The 15266-nt window shown below is 43.2% G+C and overlaps 1 protein-coding gene across 9 annotated transcripts in view; it reads left to right on the top strand.

Moving 5' to 3' along the window:
- The window catches only part of MAP3K13 (mitogen-activated protein kinase kinase kinase 13), a 71833-nt gene that overhangs the window by 726 nt on the left and 55841 nt on the right, over positions 1 to 15266 (top strand). For 7 of the 9 annotated variants that reach the window (XM_086844373.1, XM_086844371.1, XM_086844369.1 and 4 more), the window contains one exon: positions 7843 to 7957. The gene's annotated coding sequence lies outside the window, so the exon portion shown is untranslated. Of the gene's footprint in view, positions 1 to 362; positions 431 to 7842; positions 7958 to 15266 lie in introns of all 9 variants that reach the window. The other 2 variants (XM_086844370.1, XM_086844376.1) reach the window with 1 other exon arrangement.

The following is a 15266-nucleotide window of genomic DNA, read 5'->3' as shown; positions in this document are numbered from 1 at the left end:
GTGGATGGGATAAGTTTAGTGGCTGCTTCTCTTGGGCTATGTGGCTTAGCCCAGAGAGGTGCAGCTCTTAAACTAATGAGGGAAAGCAGGAACTGTAGTGCAGGACAAAGGAAATAGCTTCCCACTACTAAAGGGCGGGGATGGATGGGATATTGGGAAGAAATTCCTCCTTGTGAGGGAGGCGAGGCCTTGGCACAGGAGAAGCTGTGGCTTCTCCATCCCTGGAAGTGTCCAAGGCCGGGTTGGACAGAGCTTGGAGCAACGTGGGATAGTGGAAGGTGTCCCTGCTCGTGGCAGGGGCTGGAATGGGGAGAGCTTTAAAATTCCTTCCAATCCAAACCATTCCGTTTTTCTCTTTGTAGGGCAGGGTGCTTCACCAGGCACAATCTTTTACTGTGCCTCATTTTTGCTAAATGGATGGCGATTGGGTGTAAGTAACACCTCTATGAAAGTAACAAGAAAATAAAACCTTTAGATAAAACAGACAGGATCCTGCCTCCTCTCTCATTTCAGCTCTGTGAGAATTTTGCTGCTGGAAAGTGCTGAGACCTTGCTGTGAATTCACTGACAGTTGTTCTTTTAACCTGTAGTTTTACTGCTTCAGAGGTAGGATGCTCTTAATATACTGATCTCATTCTCAAAGCAAAGCAGAAAAAATAAAGGTAAATACTTTCTTCATTCACTCCAAGATGGAGTGAAGTTGTGATCTTACTGCTCTAAGGAGGCATTTGAGCCATGAAAACTTGAATTTTTGTGGTAACTATGGATCTGGAAGCGTGGAATTTCAGGAATGGGTTTGCTATTACTGCTGGAAAGGGGAGCCCTGTGCACCTCTTTTCCATCCCTTTGCTTGTCTATTTTCTTTGCTCCTCAAATGCAGGTGTAAGTGGTGTGGTGGGCTGGACCCAGTGCCAATCTGGCAATTAGCACCATATGGGAGTTGAATGCATGGAGCTCTGTGTCTGTGCCTGTACATCCAGCAGGGAGAGGCAGGCCTGCCCATTAGGCAGTGACAGGGATCCAAATCAGTTAAGCTGCTCCTGAAGGTGTTCCCCAAGGCTACGCTTTGCTGGACTGTCCTGGTGTGTGTGGTTTGTCTTTTTGGTGGTTGTTCTTTTGTTTTGGATTTTTTTGGGGATGGAAGCTGTTCACTACTCCTTATTTCCAGATGTTCCTAATTTCCTCAGCCTCTTCCTTCTACTCTTTCCCAGGAGAAATATTTTTGTTTCCTGAAAAAGTTTATTTTTGGGTGCTGACCAAACTTCTATCTGTGAAGGGTTAGAAATAGAAGAACTGGGGCATTCTTATAATACTGTCTGTGGTGGTTTTCACCCATAACTACATGCGAATCATTGCTATAACAGATGTTCTGGTTTAGAGAACAAAACCAGTTTTTGCTAAATGTAAAGGTGGGAGTGCTAGCAACAAATAAAGAAATCACAGAGAACAGGTGGATAAAGAATAGAAACAGATGTAGGAAAGAAGGAATTACTCTCAGTTGCTCACTTTTGGCCTGAATTGTATTTTAACAGCTGTTTCTCACAGCAGAAGGCTCTCCATCCAAAAAGATAAAAGGTGAGACTATTGGCAAAAAATTATATCAGCTACATGCAGAGAATTTTTTTTTTTAGTATAAACAGTTTTTTTACCCTCACTAAGACTAGGAGCAGTTAACCTGGAAAAAAATTACTTTTGTTTATTGTGTTATTTTAAAGTCTGTGTTAGTAGAGCAGTTCATGCTTAGTGGTAATTAGTGGAGAATAAATGCTTCTCCTTGTAATGTGCAAGACTTTTATATAAGCCTTTGTGACATAGATTAAGTGCAATGTTAAAATACTACTTGTGGGACAAATGCTGAGTTTCCAGACCTTGGTGTGGTTTGTTTTTAAATGCTTTTTGTCATGTGGCTCTTGCCCCTGCCCTGAACCTGGTCTGCAGTGTACACATCCCATTGTTTACATCTGCTTTGCTGGAAGCATTTTCCTTTAGTTCCCTTATTAAAATCACTTATGCTGGCTCTAACTGCTGTCCCTGTAGAATTTTTCTTCACAAGTTCTCATGAAGAAGAGAGCTTGCCTGATATTATTTTTTGTTAGAAATGGCTGCATAACCTTTTATAAGTGACTATGTCCGGTATTCCAGGTGGGTCTCAGCAGTGCAGAGGGTCAAGTTAAATACTGACTTGTGTAGGACTTTGGTCTTGGGTAATCCCTGCTGAAGCTGCAGCCAGGAGAAAGGTGTTGTGGCAAAGATAATCACTTTAAGCCACCCCCTGCCAAACTGAAGCCAATCTGACTGTGGGGAATGGTCTTAGCGGAGACTCAAAAACCCCCAGAGTGTCCCCATGTCCAGGGCTGGGAGTCTGCATGATGTGAGAAGTCAACCACATCTGTACCTGGCAGTGGTGACAGCCCCAGTCTGTCTCTCTGTAGTGAAAAGGCTGGAATTTGGGGTCTCCCTGATGGTGCCATGTCTGGTGGTTTGTTCTAATCTTGCTCTTATTTGTATTTAACTGTCCCTCGAGCTGGAGGGAATTGTGTGTGCCAGGAGCCCAGCTGGCAGGAGGTCTCTGCTCTGGGACCATGGCTCCTACTACAGAAGGCTCTTTGTCCTTTATAGACACGTGATCCCTAGAAAAAAATAAACATTTCTCATTCTTGCAGGGATTTGCTCTCAGATATGAACTAAGCAATAACTGTTTCAGCACTTTCAGCCTGCTCCATCCTTCCTTGTGTTGTGGGCTGTTTTACAAAAGTCTAAAATCTGCTTGCTAAACTTTATTAGAAATAGAATTCCTCTGGGACTGACAAGATAAATTTTGTTCTTGATGATGTAGCATGTATCGTTCTTGACTGCTTTGCTGTGGAGAGCTCAGCAAGCAACATAGAGCTATATATTAAAGAAAACTAGTTTTTCTCTAGCTAAGAGGCTTTCTAAGATGTGGGAGACATCTTAGACTTTATTTGCTTGTGGGGAACAAGAATTTCAAACTAATCAGAAAGTTTTAGCAAGAAAAAGAATATCCAGTCATATATGGTGCTTTAGGTAAAATAATTTTGCCATCCTTTAATAGTAAAATATTTCGAGCTGTTTATACCTGGGGGAATAAGTTATTTTATATCTGTGGTAAGTCTATTTTCTGTCAGAATCTGGTTCTAGGAGGATTTTCCTCCTGTGTTTCTGGAAGAAGGTTGGGTCTGTCATGTGTCAACTTTGTTTACTATAAACTGAGGTTTCGATGGAAGAAACATTTTGTTTTAGACGCAGGATTGGGCTGCTGATTTTTAACTTTTTATTTTTGAAACCATTTCCTTAAGTGTGATGGGTGTGAACTGAAGAACCTGTTGAGTTCTATGGTTGGCTCGAGTTTTTAGCATTCCTGTCAACTTTCTCCACTTTGTGAATGCAGTGTAGCAGTGTGAGTCACTGTCAGGTGTGTGTCACGGATGTGTGGCTGTCTGGTGTGACTGAGGTCAAGGTTTAGGCTGAGCTCCAGATGGTGGCCAGAGGATTACTTTGAGAGCTAATTACAAGGCTTCTTTGTTTAACTCTGAATAGTTACGTCACAAAGATATTCTTTAATGATTCATCAGGCAATTTCGTGGGGGAAATAGCCCACAAGTTTTTAACTCTCTGATGAGGTGTGTTTTGTCCTTAGCCTGCCTGGCTTGTGTTGAGCTGTACCCCAGCACTTGCAGGCTGTTTTAATGGGCATTCACTTCCTGACTCTGCCAATGGGTTCTCTGGCATCTCTGAACTCTGGATGTCTCTTTTTGTCTGCATGTGTGGCCTACATTTCTCCTTGCACCCACCTCTGGAGCAGGCAAGCTGCTGTGGTGTGGGCTGTGAACAAAGGCCTCTGTCTGTGGTTAGTTCAGGCATAGACTCCCTTGAGTGAGCAAAGGCTATTTCTGGAGTTCCCTCGGGGAGAAGGTGATCAGGAATCCAATCTTGGAGCTGAGCACAGAGGGAAGCGCAGCAGTGTCAGCCTTGGTCAATGAGCTGGGTCAGCTGCTGGTGGTGGTTCTGTCAGAGAGGATCCTGTCTCCTGCAGAAGGGCTTTGTAAGGTCACCTGACAGCAAAGTACTGAGAAAACATTAATTTTACTCCATTGGTTTGTTACAGTCACCAAGAAACGCCTTGCCCGCATTTCAGAGACTTGTGAGTTTTGGTTGCTCCTATCTTAGCTCAACAGATTTGCCAGCTCATGGATAAAGAACTTTGTCCCCAGCATCCATATCTCTGTATCAGTGTGTCAGCCTTTCTTGTGAGGTTGCATTGTCACTCTCTTAGCTGGTGCCACTACATTTGTGACCTTTGGCTTGTGGCAGGATGGCTCAGTGCTAAGGGGGATGAAATTTCCTCGCAATGTTATCCTTCCCTGTGTCTTGGCTACTCAGGTATCCCTCAAAGAGGAGTTTCCCACTAATGCTGTGTATCCAGTGCTGCTGGTGGCTTCAGGTCAGCCTGACACCTGCATGTTGGTGGAGCAAACAGAGTGCTGGGCTCTCATCCTGGTGGTGCCATGGACCTCAGCAGATGGCAGATGGATGGTTGAGTTTTCATAGAATCATTTGTTTTCTACCTGTTTTCCTTGCAACCTGAACACTTAAGTTCACCATGTTGCTTGGCAGCATTGGGACACCGCTTTGGGAATAAGAATGTTTAGCAGTTGCTTTAGCTGTAGGGTTGCTGGAAGGACTCCTGTGTCCCTGGGCACAGGTCAGTGTGTCACATACCTGACACAGAACACTGTGACCTCCCTGGTTCCCTTACAAACAGAGCTGTCCTTTAATGGGGTATTTACATTCCCCAAGGCACAGTGTCCTGGAGTTTCAGTGTGCTTGTCTGTCTGTACTGGGAGGAAATACCGGTGCTGGTTAACTGATTTAGTGTGTTCTCGTGGGTAGGGGCCCCTCCTGCAGCCTGGTGGGCAGAACAAGGGTTCTGTCTGTAAGCTACAAGTATTATTTTTGTGTTCAGTCATCTATTGCATGTTCCATGGGCAGGAGCTCTCTGGGCAGAGATAATCCAAACTGTTGATGTGCTCTGTGTAGTGCAGTCAAGAAGAGGAGCTCAGTGGAGTGATGGGCAGTTGGCAGAGCACATACCTGTATAGAAGCCTCCTAGTGCTCAGGGCCTTAGGGAATGTTTGCACAGTCATTTTTCCCTGTGTCTAGGGCCAGAATGTACCGTCTGCAACAGAAAGTCACCATGATATCTCTTAAGAGGTAAAAGGATTTGTATGGGTTTTCCTTTGCTTTGTCAGGGAATAGCTGACCTTGGGGCCAGCCATGAGCTGGCTGCTTTTCTGTGTTTCTGAACATACTGAAGCAGCAAAGATCAGTCCCCAAAATCCATGTGAGATTGAGTCAGGACCCTTTTCAGAACCCAGATTATCTTGAAGTCTCTGCTTTAATTTCCAAAGTAATTCAGTTCTCCTTTAAAAGATCTAAACCTAAGCCCTGGCTTCCTGGTTCATGGAGTGGGAGGCTATTGTGTACCTGACCTCAAACTGGCTGCTGCTCAAGGTTCTGCAACATGTGATGCCTGGTGTTGCATCAGGTGATGGATGGGGGATTTTGTTGATTCCCTCTTGGCCAAGGCATCCTTGAACCTTCTATTTTGAGACACCCATATGGTTGCAGGACTGAAAGAAACACAAACTTGAGTGTTGCATCCCATGGGCTGGTTCTGGGAAGCTGTTGACAATTACAGCAACAGCCCTTGCTTCTCCAGACTGTCACTAGAACCAGGAAAGGTGGTGGTAAAGAACCTGCTCAGCCTCTTTGTGCTCAATGAGCTCAGTGTTTTCTTTGGGGGTCACTTCATACTCCTTCATTTCCCTTCTTCCCCTGTAAGGCATGCTTTTTCCAAGGTTGTGCCCTAAGATTTCATTTCATTTTTGCTGAAACCTCACACCTCCGAGAAGGTGGTGCTAGACCACACTTGTTTTTCCATAATTAGAGGATTGAATCTTCCAGACATTCTTTGAAGCCACTGAGAGAGCAAAGGCTATTGCCAGAATCACCTGGAGGTGCATTAGGGGCTCTTAGGGGCTTCTTTATTCTCTGCATGATGAGAGAATATTCCTTGTCCTCCTTTCTCTCGGGCTAACTCAGATTATGCCGATAGCATTAGCGAAGAACAATTCCAAGTCCAATATCACTCTACAGCAAAAACTTGGAGGTTTGTTGAGGCACTCACCAGGCACTGGGACTTTGCAGGGTATCCCAGGAGTGAAACTGCATTTTGTGGAGCAAAATATACTAAGAGTGATGTTTGCAGGGGGGACTGATGCTTGTGTTTGAGAGAGCTGAAAGAAGGATCTCCAAGGCAGAGCTCTACACATACGTGCGTGTGTGCAGTTACGTGATGTTCAGGAGAGCTGCTTTTTAAACACTTTCCTTTAATCCTTGTTGTCTGTATGACACTCTGCTCTTTCTTCTGTAATTCTTCCAGCAAGCTGACAAGGACTGTGAATTTGGGATATGTGTAAAACCTCTATACCTGTGAGCTTGCAAAGAGGTGTGGGACTTGTCCTACAGATATTCCTAAAAAAGGAAACCCTTGGGGATTCTTTGCATCTCCAGCAGTGAAGCGTAAAAGTGGAAATGGACAGTAGATGCTGAGCTGTAGTTATTAGGAAGCAGGAGTCTTTTCTAGGCTAGTGGGAATGTTCAGAGTGTGACCTGAGTAATCTGAAAGAGTCGAAGGGTTTCACTGCCTTGAGCAACTTTGTGACTCTTGAACAGATGTTTCCAAAAGGACACAACATTGATAATGGGAACCGCGGGATGTGCCACGTTGAAATTTTATCTGCCTAAGTAGCTGCTAGTCCAATTCCATTAATGTTTGCATATTTAATAAACTTCTAATGTGGGATTTTAATGAGTTGGCAGTTATCTCTGAACACCCAGCAGCAGCAGCAGTCTCAAAGTTTAGGTGGCTCTCAAATGGAGATTTCTCTCACTTAGAAGGCATGTGGCCTTTCCTTGGGCAGTCAGCACTTGGCAGGCTGTGGAATACTTTGATTTGGTTTGTATTGATGTACATCAACAGTGAATTTTTAATTTGGATGTAGCCCTAGGGTTAAATTTTTGGGGGAGGCATCTTTTTAGAAAGCCAGATGTAAGAGAAGTGACCTTGGTTAATCTTGTAACACACCATTTATCTTCTTGGGATGTTTCTTGCTAGTGATCTAGTTATTTTGGCTGCGAAATGGGACTGCCAGGGAAATTGCTTCTAACGTGGCATCTGCTCATTTACACTCCCAGTACTTTTGCTTTGCTTTTTCAGCCTAATTTTGCAAATGTATGTCCAAATCCTCATAGTCCCAAGCAGGGCAAGAAGCGCCCTGGTTGTGCTGCACAGTTGGACCCAAGTGTCTCTGGTGAGAAGGAAGGTAATCTGTCATCAAGGGAACTGCAGCAAAATTCAGCAGAGCAGTTCAGTGTTTATGCTTTTGAGATAAACTTGAGTGTAGTAAGTGTATGTCAGTATGTCAAATGTAGCAGGCGAGGTGAAAAGGGACTTTTGATAACACAGTGCAATTCTCAGTTCTGGCACCAGTATGACTTTAAGTAAGTCCCTTGCATGTTCCCAATCTTCAGGATGAATTCTCGGTATGCTGCTGTGGATGGTAGATGTGTAAGCTGTGAGGGTGGCAAGGGTAAAGAAATAACTCCTTACAGCCTCCTTTGAGATAAGACAGCAGTAATTCAGTGACTGGACTATCAGATAGGTTTCAGGCATCCTTTCAGTGGGCCTGGTAGAAAGCAGGAAAAATTTAGTGTTTATCTGAGCTGTATTTTAAATTGAAGTTCTTTTTATATCTCCAGAACACCAGTTTGGGAGGAACAGCAAAGAGAATTAAGGACAAAAGCTGATGGACCATTACATCTAACGAAATGAGCCTTTTCACACTTTCCTACTGGAAAATAACATGTCCTGAAGGTGAGTAGGTTTTGTATCTGACAGATGAGGTGCCCGATGTCTTGGGCCTTGACCAAAGGCAGATCCACCCTCATTCCGGCTTGGCCTCACACTGCCTCTCTGGCTGGCACAACCCATGGAAACTTGCTTGTGAAAATGTGTATTTTATCACCAGGAGAAATAAGGAGAAATATTTTCCACTAATTAATTTTCATTGATTTAGAAGCCTTTGAAAAAGATGGAGTGCTTAGTGAAAGAGGTGAGCCATTGGGAACACAGATATTTTCTGGTGAGTGGAGAAAATGGTGTAGTTGTTTTATTTGCATGAAAAAGTTAAGCTTGTAAGACAAACTTTGGTTTAGTTTGGCAAGTGTATTAAATTACATAAGGCATTTTCAAGTTTTGTTCCAGTTGTACCTCAAATGATATTTTCAGTGTTCAGAAGAGTTGAAGAGGAGTTCTTGCTATCAAAGATGATAAAGTAATTTCCCCAAAGTAAAGAACATAATGCTTGAATGAAATTAAATCAGAATTGTATTTTGTAGAGTTTGTGATATCTTTTATGTTATTTTTGTACTCAGCCCCTTAGGGCTGTAGGCAGTGACCGTACAGTTTTGTTTTAAAATCCTTTAGTAACAGAAATCAAAATGGGAAATGTTACATAAGTCCTACACTCGACATAGAAATAAAACCAGCATTTCTGAGACAGTTAAGGTTTAAAATGTCTTAGTTTAGACTTTACTCTCACTTTAATAAATAACATAAAAGGAAGCCATGACGTATGTAGGCCTAAGTTTGCCTGCTAAGCAGCATTAATTGATTTTTTTTAAATTAGGCTAATAAATTTGCCTTTCTGATGGCTTCTTTGTTAATAATTATTTATTTTTTTTTTTGTCATGAGGCAACTTGCAGCTCTGAGCTTAAAGACAATAGTGGAGTGTAAATGGTGAAAACCAGGTGGTTATCAGTAGGCATTCTGCACAGAAAATTGCTTGAAAATGTTCAGCACTGGTGTCACATGCCTTTTGTACATAAATGTGTACATAAATGTGATTTGTACATAAATTTGTCCACAAATGTGAGGAAAAAGTCCCAATAGAAGTTCAGCCTGGAGTGAACTCTTCATGTGCTTTTATAGATTTGAAGCCATGTGAATTCCCTGAACATTTGTATATTTGGTAGCAGGGAGAGCCTCTCAGGAATGTAGGACTTGACAGGTACAAGAGGATGCAGTGTCAGGGGATTTTACTTGTTGAGGAAGAAAAGTCTTGTAGAAGTTATTTTCTCTGGAGAGAAAAATACTGTTCACATTCATTGGTGCTCTTTGGTGTCTGCTATGATCTGCACAGTTCTGCATAAAAGGATGGAAGCTTGAAACCCCCAAAGCAAAAGGTGTGACTGAGTTCTAAAAGCTCTTTCCTAAGTGCCTGTGTTTTCCAAGTGTCCTCTCTAGATGTTATCTGTGGACCTTTTGCCAAAAACCCCATAAAGCTGAGGAATCTCATTGAAATACTTTTTCTGGTGTAGTCTGTGTTTTGCTGTTGTGTGGATGTTCTCTGCCTTTTGCTTTCTCGTTTCCCGGTCAGTAAAAATTGTGACTTTACTGTGTGCAGAAAGATTGTGCAACAGAGTGAAGAGAGAGAGTGAAAAGAGGATATTTTTGCTGTACTAAGGCTCCTTTGTTCTCAGAGGTCAGGAGGAGCTGAGCTCCAGTGATTTCATACACTCTCCTATTACCTGTTCTCATGCTGGCCGTAAGCCTAAAGGGACAGATCCTCCTCTGGATGAGTCATTAAATAAATATCAGGCCTGTGCTGGTATTCCTGCTCTGAGTACTTGTGTGTTGTTTACTTGCTGTTTTCTTAGCTGCTATCACAACCCCAGCAGATTTTGTCAGCACAGGGACTTCTCACGGTGTGCAGCTGGGGAGAGGCACCTGCACTGGAGCCAGGAGCTGTTCCAGCCTTGTTCAAGGAGGGATTTTCAACAGTAGCTGGGAAATGCTTGGAGATATTTCCAGTAAAACCGTTCTGGTTCTTGGCTCTTGATCAGAGGCACCTTGCCAGATGGCCTGTGGGCTGGATGTGGTGCCTGCTCCGACTGCATCCCTCCTGCAGGACAGGGCATGGGAAGAAAGTGCATCCCGTGGGAGCACTAGAGCACAGAGTGTTCAGAGCTGTCACTGGAGTGACAGTGTTTGTCAGCACTTGTCTCTTGGTCTGTTTCAGCAGTTTGTTCCTGCTGGGCTGCTGCAGGGAGGGCTGGAACTCTGTCAGCTGTGCTTCTCCAGCAGCTGCTGCAGCCAGAGGTGGCTCAGGAATGATTGTAGAATCCTAGAACCATGAAATGGTTTGTGTTGGAAGGGACCTTAAAGCTCATCTAGCTCCAGCCCTTGTCACTCACTAGATCAGGTTGCTCAGCGCCCCGAACAGCCTGACCTTGAACAATTCCAGGGGTGTGGAAGCCACAACCTCTCTGGGTAGCATATGATGACATGATGCATCTCCTGGCGGAGATTTGCAGCTTCCACGGGGACAGGGTGCTTCATGTGTTTGTGCTCACTGGGAAGCTCTACTAGCAAGGGGTAAGTTATGCTATCCACTGGCCCACCCATGCACCGTAAGACTGATTTGCAGTGTGCACACGTTCTGATATTGGATAACCACTGAGTTTTGTCTGGAGTCTGGATTTGGGTCCATTTTTCATGTGAAGATTTGACTGTATCAGGCTTCTATCCTAACTCTTAAAACCTTGACTAGGTGTAGAGGTCCCTGGTAGGTTCTTTCCTTGCCTGTCTGCCCCAGTATGTCATCACTAATGGCCTTACGGGATTTGAAAATGCCTTGGTGTTTGTGGATGAAATTCTTGTCTCATTAGGACAAAAATATGCCATCAGTTTCACTTGCATCTTGACAAAATATGGACAGCTTGAGCCCTGGGCAAATACTGGATGATGCTGCCCAGCCAGAATCAGTTGCCATCCTTATTTTCTCTATGAGAGGGAATGTTTCCAGTGCTGCATGGCTGAGGCTGTTCTGGGGGAGCAGAACCGTTGGAGGTGAGGGCTGTGAGGCAGAGCTGCATCAACTTCTATTTGCATCTTTATTTTCCTGATACTTCCTTCAGGGCTTTGCTTATTCCCTTCTGCCAAGGGAAGCCCTCCCAGCCACCTCCAAAGACACTTGAAGTCCAGCTCATGTTGTGGTTCTCCCTCTTTCCTGTGGATCCCCAGGGTTCCATGTTACAAACTGCAAGCCTGGGAGGAGCTGCTGAGCTGTGGCACAGGCAGTGTGAGCAGCCTGAGACACACCAAGTTTCCTACAGGAAGATCCATAAGGTTCATCCCCACATTGAATTTACAGCCAGTGTTACAGCAGTGGGTTTGACAGCTTGGCTGCTGGGTGTATGTAGCCTTTCTGGGATGTTTCAGCTGCTGTGTTGGGAACCCTTTGTTTTGCTTTAACTGGATGTGAAATATCACAACTGTGGCCTGTTGGATCCCATTGGTGGCACAGTGTACAATCAACATCAGCCTGGGGTGGGCTGTTCACCCACTGCACTGTAATTACCTTGCCATGAACAAAGGAATTCCTGGTCTGGGACCTTTCTGTGCAGCCCAGTTTAGTTAGAAAGTGTCAAAAAAAAAAGCTGCACATCTTTCTTTTATTAAGATCTGCTGTTAAGAAAATAATTTTTGCGAAGCAGAGCACTTCAGGCTGACATTTAGCGAAGGGAATAAACTGTAAATACCTATATTCACGTTGAAGGGAAAAGGAGACATTGTTTCAGATCCATGGTGATTTTTCCAGCTGCCTGAGTAAAACAATTCTATTTTCAGTATATGTTTTTCCTACATTTAAATATTGTGTGGATGCATTTAGAAAAATGTTTGATTATGTTCTGGTCATTTGTAACTTTTGGATACTGATTAGTAGATACAGGTGCAGCAATAAAGAAACTGTAAATTTGCTAGGTAGCATTGCAGGTAGTCTGCAGGTCCCCTTATCAAATAAGATTATATTGTTTCTCAAGCACATTGCACTTGTCATCTTGAAGCAGAATTACATTTCTATTAAAATAATGTTTGCTCTGTGCTTCCAGTTAAAGGAGAATTCAGCTTTACTGATAAAGACCACAATCCACTTTTATTTAATTAATTTACCACTTGGCTTGATCTCCATTCTCTGGTGCCTGAGTATTGCATTGTCTGCTGTTTTGGAGTAGCTGTGTTTGGAAAGCTGCTCAGTTTTTTGTATTCTGATGTCTGTTACCACAATTTTTTTTTGCATTGAAACCTAGCTACTGTCTTTGAGATGATGCATCTTTTTTAATCTCTTAATCTCTGCTTTTCTCTTTTTTGGTTTATACAACCATGATAAAAGTTTATGCTGGGGTCAGTTTGATGATAATACATTCCTTCTCTCCTTCCTTCAAGCCCCAGTGCAAATGAGGAAAGCTAAATTTACTGTCTGTTCTTCATGCCTTTTTGTCCAGTGCAGAAGAAAATTAAGCTATTTTGACCTTTCTTTGACACTTGTAGTCAGCAAAGATGAGGGCAAAGGCTTTGTAAAAGTAAATGAAATCGGTATTGTTTTCTTCTAAAATTGTTATTAATGTGCTATAGTGTGCTCCACTTAAAGTCCCAGCCTGTGAAGGCAGGTGCAGGCAATCCCAGCTGCTATTTCATCCACCTTCGAGGGTTTGTCCATCTTTGAAGTGCCCTGTGGCAGAGGTTTGAGTGGGTACCACACACCTCTGGTGAGCTCTGTCCTGTCTTTCTCCTGGCATTTCTGGTACTGCCAGAGAATCACCTGGGTGGAGCCTGAGCAGGGCTGGCTGAAATCAGGGGCCCTGCCACTGGTACACGACATGGAGCAGAAAAAGGGCTCACAATTAACTGGATGGTTTCAAAGAATCCCAGAATGGTTTGGGTTGGAAGGGACTTTAAAAATCATCTCATCCTACCCCCTGCCATGGTCTGGGAAACTTTCCATTATCCCAGGTTACTCCAAGCCTTGTCCAGCCTGGCCTTGGGCACTTCCAGGGATCCAGGGGCAGCCACAGCTTCTCTGGGCAACCTGTGCCAGGGCCTGCTACCCTCACAGGGAAGGATTTCTTCCTAACATCCTATCTAAATCTCTTGTCTTTTAGTTTGAAACCATTTCCCCTTGTCCTTGCATTCTCCATTACAGCTGTAATTTAGGAGGAAAAAGACTGTGCATAGTTTACCACCCAAAACCTGATTGTGTGCTGCTACTCTATTTTTCTGTTGTACTTGAAAAATGGAGCTGTGTGCTCTTAAATGGTTGTGCTCTGTCCTGAGAGGGAAGGTAAGAAGGGGAAAACTTAATTACTTGACAGAACGTTGCAGCAGTAGCAGAGGATGTTGTGTCTCAGTCCAGGTGGTTTTCAGGTCTAATAGATCTCCTGCTTACATTTTGCATTCCTGCTTCTCTGCTGTGTATTTCCTAGACAGCTGTGCTTGCACTGGCTGCCTTATCTCAAGGGTGATTACACTGGTATCTTTATTTGCTCTGCCCTGTGCTGACACCAGCCCTCAGCCAACCTTCTCTGTTTCCAGCCTTAGGATGGGCAGAGTGGAGGCTGCAGAATCAGCTGGTACCCAATGCCTTGCTCATGGATGGGAGAATTTTGTTCGCTGAGAAACTGGACAGCATAACTTGGTGGTGAACTCAAACTGTGGTTGCTCGTTTCAGTTACAGGAAATGGAAACCAGCCCTGACTTTTTCCTGATAGAAGAGTAGTTTCCAAACAGGTTGTGGCTCCAAGTAAAGGCTTTTCTGGATACACTCCTCTAGAAAGTCATAATACATTTATGCAGTGTGCTGTCTCTTGCAGTTAAAGTGATTGGCAGTTTTTGGGAATCTGAAAAATGCAAAGGATTTGCTTTATCACGGTGCAGTACAGAAAATTTCCTTTTGCTGTTTCCCCACCAGAAATGGCACAGCTCTGTAACAGAGTAAGGTATAGGTCACTGATCTGAAAAGAGCTCATCCCTTCAGAGATGCACATGGTGTTGCTCAAAAACTGCTGCTGCCATCAGCCAAACCAAATTTGTAGTTACATTGCTGTGAAAAATGGGGTTGTGCAGAAACAAATTTGCATCCCTTAAAGAAATTAATGGTGCCATAGTTTTGATGTTGGATAATAGGTGATACGAAGTAAAGGTCAGAGTTTGAGATGAGTGCACCTAAAAATTAATTTCCTTTGGCCTAGGTGGATGAATGTGATAGTTTAGATTAAAACAGAACGAGGGATCTGTTGTGTAGCCAGTGTTTGAAAACCAGGCCTTTCAGCTCCATGCCTAAACTAGTGGATGTAATTATGCATTTCATTGGTCTGTAATATTTATTGAAGTTTCTGTTCTTTAGTGTGATAAATACTTTTGTATATTGCTTAAAAGGATGGGCAAAAAATCCATCTTGTATAAGGAGTAACTCTGTTTTAAGGTTGGATAGAAATTTAGCTTACTGTGAGCTCTTGGAATGAATACTGTTAAATGAGCTTTTCTGAATTTTCTTAACACTGAAGGATTTTTATACAGAAAGTTCTCATATATGTATGTATATATATATATGGCTAGAGACATGTCCAGTAAAAATGGGCAATTTGATTAAACCAGGAATTTAAGGAAGCGTTAGAATGGTTGCCTGGGGCTTTAGTATGATTTTGCAGTGCTCTGGATGGTTAATACAGAATAGAGTAACTGCTAGGACAGAGAAGCCCAGAATAATTTTCCTTGTCCCAGTTAAGTCAAGAACTATTAGAGCAGTGGAAATTAGGTTTCAACAAGAGGGGAAGAAAGGGTGAGGGACATGTCAGCTCTCAGTCTTGGTAGTGAGAGGGGATAGTGCCAGAATTTGGAATGGAAGAAGGATGAATAACAGTTACTAGTGAAAACAGACTAATGTTGTGTGTAAGTGCATTAGAAGTGTTTTTCATTCTTTCTGGTGCTTTTTTTAAAAAAAATAAAAAATATCCCAAACTGAATATTTGCAGTAAGACATGGATGCTAAAGGAATATGGTATTTTCTTTGACATGTGTGTTTGTCAGGAAAGGCTTTTTCTTGGCTTTCAAACCTGATCTTTGAGCCATTTTGAGTCATTTCTCTCCAATCAAGTCCCACTAAACTGTGCTACACTGGCCATGCTGGAGTTTGACCCTCATCCCATGGCTTTGCTTCCCTGGTGCTGGAAGCAGGGAGGGCACAGCAGCTCAGAGGCTCCAGTAAACCACTTTCACTGTCTAGCTTATACTTAAATATTTGGAGGAGTGGCATCAAGTACTTTTTAGTACCTTTCCCACATT

The sequence above is a fragment of the Cyanistes caeruleus genome, chromosome 10, assembly GCF_971803275.1.
Source record: "Cyanistes caeruleus chromosome 10, bCyaCae1.hap1.1, whole genome shotgun sequence".
Lineage (NCBI taxonomy): Eukaryota > Metazoa > Chordata > Aves > Passeriformes > Paridae > Cyanistes > Cyanistes caeruleus.
This window is presented reverse-complemented; position numbering and strand designations above follow the sequence as displayed.